Here is a 5,338-nt window from a genome sequence, read left to right on the forward strand (position 1 = left end):
TCAGTGGCAAATCCTGAATCTCCCATCTCTCCGTCAGATCTGCGATTCCTGAAGCCACCCGGGAGGGACTTCCGGAAGTCCCACACAGGGCCAAGACTTCCTTGACATGAATGTGCGACATGTCAGACGTGTTTCCCTGTCTGTCCTCCTGCCCCCGTGAGCCCGAGGAGGCTGCAGAGCCAGGCCCCTCTGCTTGGGTTTGACACAATGACAGCGACATGTCCCTGTCCTGGAGTTCATTGAAGCGGAACCAGGACAAGAGCATTTTGAAAGCAGAACGAAAGGCGGCTCCCAGGGGGCACGGCTTCCCACCACCCACAAGGCCCGCCCTGCCTGTCCTCTCCCTCGGTGGCCCGGAGGCTACTCCCCACTCAGGACCCCAGCTAGACTTTGGCTTCTCAAGGTCAACCAGGGTTGAGGGGTAGGTCCCCGAGGGGTCTGAAGATCCAGGAAACACCTGGTAAGGGATGAGATTCTGGCTGCGTGGTCTTTCTTCCGTGACCACAGGCTCCCAAGGAGACCCTGGGCCTGGAGGTCAGCCCAGCCGCTCTCTGGGTCCCGCTGCTGTTGGCCATCATTCTGGTCCCTGGAGATCACTCAGGAGGTGATCAGACAGCACACTCCCCCGTCCCTGGGGGGCTGGCCAGCTGGCCCTGCCTGCAGCTGGTTCTGAGCAGGACCTGCCCCTCAGCTGCCTGGTCTCCAGGACTGACCAGATCCTGGCAGCTTGCACTCATGGGAGGAGAAGGGGCAGGCGCCACAGGGCACTGGGGCAGGCCAAGGGGTCACTCCGGGGAAGCAAGCAGCCCGCTCCTTGGAGGAGCCAGTCTCCCCTCCTGACCATCAAGGCTCCTCCAGGCCAGCGGGGAGGCCCCTCTGCTCACAGGGATGGTGTCACCAACACCTCAGCATGGCCGGCGGGCTCAGGCTGTGACACTCAGGTGGCACCCCGTGACCACCGGTGGGGAGGAGCCTGGCTGCCAAGCACTTGGTCCCCAGAACTGCCATGTGCGTGCAGCCAAGGCAAGGCCCCCTCCGTGGGCTTCAGACCCCAAAGAACAGAAGCCACCACTGAGGGTCAGATGGCACGGCCTGCGACCGCGGGGGACGTCTCTGGATGCACCGTACCCAGGGTACGCAGCCGGGGCTGCGGCGTGCGGCAGGCTGCGTCCCAGTACCGCACCATGCTGAGAATATCACAAGGCCACAGTGTGTCGAAGCCACTGACCCCCCTGCTCCTGGCCTGGGCACACAGCTCCCTCCAGCGTCTGTCCTCCACCCCGTGGGCATGGGGCTGACCAGGGGCTACTGTGGTTGTGCTGGGGCTGCCCAGCGCCTCAAGGAGAAGCTGCCCTCACATCACCATCCCAGGAAAGACCAAATTCAAAGCTCAAAGACAGCTTCTGTCTAATGAGGGGCTCCTGCAGCTTCGTGAAGCTGAGGGCAGCTGTCCGCATGGCCCTGCCCACCCCAGCCCCCTCAGGGCACACGGAGCACGTAGACAGGTGACAGGTCTTGGTGACAGAGCCATGGAGTCCTCAGGCTCCGCAGTGCTGAGTGCTCCCAGATGACGCAGGTGACGCCTCTCGTTAGCCCCAGGAGGCCAGCTCTGCCAGCATGAGCCTCCTTCTAAAAGAGGAGGAGACTGAGGCACGAAGCCTTCACAGCCCCCCGAGGTCCCGACGCAGGGTCGGCAGACTCGGGCTTGGATTTCTAACAGATGGTGCCTGATCTCTGTGCCTGTGGCAAGCCTGGCTCGGCGTACACGATGCGCACCTGAAACCTGATCTAACTGGGCATCCTCTGTATCGTCTTGTGATTCCACCTCTAGCGGGTCTGCGTCCAGGCTGAGGCCCTCCGGGCTGCGGGGACACCTGCCTTGCCCTTGGGCTTGGGTCCCGGGGCTCCAGGGAGGGACGTGGAGGGTCCCCAGGAGGAGAGACCCCGTGACCTTGGCTCTGGCTGCGTCCCTCTGCTGCCCCAACCAAGGTAGAGGGTGGAGGTGGAGAGGAGGACGGGGCGAGGGGTGGGACGTGCAGTGGGACGTGCAGTCCCTGGTGCTCGAGGCTATAATCAGACTCACCTTGAAGGAGGGAGATGAGCTTGGAGGAGGCTGGAACCGGATTTGTCACCTTTGGAATTTTGTCTGCATGCTTAGCTTTGTGGTGGGAAACCGTTAGGGTGCGTGTGTGTGTGTGTGTGTGTGTGTGTGTGTGTGTGTGTGTGTGTATGTGTGTGAGAGAGAGAGAGAGAGAAAGAGAGAGAGAGAGAGAGAGGGAGAGAGAGAGAGAGAGGGAGAGAGAGAGAGAGAGAGAGAAAGAGAGAGAGAGAGAGAGAGAGGTGCCTGTCTCCAGACTGTTCCCAGCAGAGCCATCTCCTGGTGACAGTGATCCCCGAGGGCAGTGCGCTGGCTGTCCTTCTGGGCTCCACCGGTGTCAGCTGTAAGCACGGTGCCACCCACCCTGGGCAGTAAGTGTGGCCAGACCCCACCCCAGCAGCCCCTCCGTGACCTGTGTCTGCTTGGTCCCCGGCTGACTTTCCCAGGGGCTCGCCACACGTCTGTGTGGAACAAACAGGGCCCTGGAAGAGCTGCAGGGATAAAAAATGACTTCCACTTGCCCGGCTCTCGGGGAATGAGATTAGCCCGATTACATTTCCCTCCCCTGTTAAAGCCGCAGCCTCCACGCTGCAGGTCAGCCGAGAGGCAGGTCAGAACGTCCACTTCATCACAGGACTCCAAGAGTCATCGGAACATTCCAGAGTCCTGATTGCCTGTGACCAGGGCAATTTAGAAACAAAGGCTTAAAGAATTGACCAGCCTTTGAGAACACTCCGACCCTGAAGCAAGGTTAAGAGGCTTCAGCCAGGAGTTTGGGGCAAGTTGCCAGAAAGAGAACAACTTCTGGAACATTCCGGGTTCCTTCCACCCAGCTCTCGGGAGGCTTGTGCAGTCTTGCACTTTTTGCTACAGGTTTGCTCCATGTTGGGGAGAAGAAAGGTGGGCACGGGGGTCCCAGTCCACCCTCTGACCCCCAGGTAATTACCCAGGGACTCCCAGGCTGACTGGAAGGCTGACGTTCTCTCCACACCCCGTCCAAAGCCCTTCCCACAGGGTCCAACCACCTCCACCTTCCACAACACTCGGACCACCACCACCTCTTTAGGAACCTCAGGCTGTGGGTCTACAGGCGCTCAGACATCAGCTGCTAGGGACAGGGAAGGAGCCTCTCCTGTGGTCTCCTGGGACCGGCTTTGTTTTTCTCTAGACTCTAACGGGTCCACCCCCTGCCTATCCCACACGGTGGCCTTGGTGGGCTGTTTATTTGATGTCCTCTGCTCTGGGGTACAAGCTCCGGACAAGGACTCTGACTGAGAATCGTCTCTGACGCTCTGCTCGCCCGTCTTCCCAGACACAGGTCTTCCAGGTGAGTGGACGTCCAGCAGCGACACCCCTGAATTCACTTCCGGGTGCATGCCGCCTTCCAGGATTCAGCCTGTGTTCACAGAGCACCCACTGCCAGCAGACGCCAGCCGGCGAGAGCAGGAGACCACGCAGGATGGGCTTGGCTGAGGGCTTCACATCGTGCCGCTACTTTTGAGTACAGGGCAGGTTACAGGCATCGCAGGTAGAGCCCAGCCTGATCCCCAAAAGGCATAATGACACTCAAGAAGAGGGACCCCAGTGGCAAACCCAAAGCCACCCTATTGCATAACAAGCCAAGCTGCTCAGCCGGGCGGCATCGAGCAGAGCCTTGCAGGAGCTTCTGGCTGGAAGGACGAGGAGGTAGCTAACTGGCCCCAGCCCACCGTGTGGGTCAGTGGCCCGTCCAGAGCCAGACTCAATCCAACCAGGGCCCTAAGTTCCTCTCCCTTCCCACCAAGCGCGAACCTCACATGGCCCCAAGGGAGCTGCATCAGGTGCTGCGCCGACGGAGTGCTCTGGAGGCTGTCACCCCGAGGGATTAACTGCAGACAAGGCTCCCAGAGACGGCCCTGTGGTGAGGGCGCAGGCCACGGAGGGGGAGGAGGGAGGCGGCGAGAGCCGTGTGCACAGGACGCAGCTCCTCACGGGTGCCCGGAATCCATTTCACGCTCCTTGCTTTGGGAAGTCACCCATCAGCACCCTCCGTGGAGGAGCTGGAAACACATGTCGGTCCAGCCGAGGACACAAATCCTCTGGTCAGAGCTCGGCCCAGGTCACCCCGGCTCTCTGGAAGCAGAGGAGGCGCCAAAGAGAAGTCGCTGGAAGCTTCAGCCTCCTGCTGCAAAGAGAATCATCCTCTCCCTTCTGCCGCGTCGGCTCACATCAAATCCTGAAAATGAGACCCGGGAGGGAGCGAGGAGAGGCGGGCATCTCCAGCTGGAGGCCGGCCAGCTGTCTCCACCGCGTGTCCAGGGACGGGCTTCAACCCCGTGCCTGATCCCGCCGAGTCGGTCTGCCTCACTGGGGCCTCGGCCTGGCAGAGAGCCAGAGGCGCTGCCCACCTCCCTTTGAGAAGAAATGGCCCACGCGTGTGTGCCACCCAAACGAGGTCCCCGCGCGGGGCAGATGCCTCAGGGTGCACCCCAGCAGAGGAGGCCCCCCGTCAGCCCATGTCCTTCCCCAGCAAGCTCCCGAAGTCCCTACCTGCACACCCCATAGGCACGATGCAGCGATCCGTCTGGGTCTGGCCACAGGCAGCTCGCCACGCCAGGCCACGGCCTCCCCACCTCTGGGCTGCTCAGGCTCCTCAGCTCTCTGGCCAGTGCCCCGCCCAGGCACGCAGCCTGCTCTGTGAGTGCTCCCTCTCTACTGAGTGCTCCTCCCTGTTCTCTTAGTGCTCCCTCTCTACTGAGTGCTCCTCCCTGTTCTCTGAGTGCTCCCTCTAAGCTGAGTGCTCCCTCTCTGCTCTCTGCACGCTTCCTCCCTGTTGGGTGCTCCTCCCTGCTCTCTGGGTGCTCCCTCCCTGCTCTCTGCCCACTCCCTCCCTGTTGGGTGCTCCTCCCTGCTCTCTGGGTGCTCCTCTCTGTTCTCTGCCCACTCCCTCCCTGTTGGGTGCTCCTGCTCAGCTTTTCGCCGGCCCCACTTCAGTGATCTCGGCACAAGGATCGTGCCGGGCAGGAAGGGCCGTCTGCAGCCTCTCTAAGGCACGCCTGGTGCCCAGAAGTTCTCTGGCTGCTCAGGAGGCTTTCACAGCACCAGCTTTGCCCTGGAAATACCCATCTACCTCCCGATCCTTTCAATAGCAACCCCCGAACCACAGACCTGTCCTGTGGCCCAGAAATGCGAATGTGACCTTGTCTCTGCAGATGCCGTGGAGTTAAGGGTCCTAGTGTTCCTCTGGGTCATCTAGCTGGG

The sequence above is a fragment of the Callospermophilus lateralis genome, unplaced genomic scaffold (genome assembly GCF_048772815.1).
Source record: "Callospermophilus lateralis isolate mCalLat2 unplaced genomic scaffold, mCalLat2.hap1 Scaffold_3086, whole genome shotgun sequence".
NCBI classification, from domain to species: Eukaryota; Metazoa; Chordata; class Mammalia; order Rodentia; family Sciuridae; genus Callospermophilus; species Callospermophilus lateralis.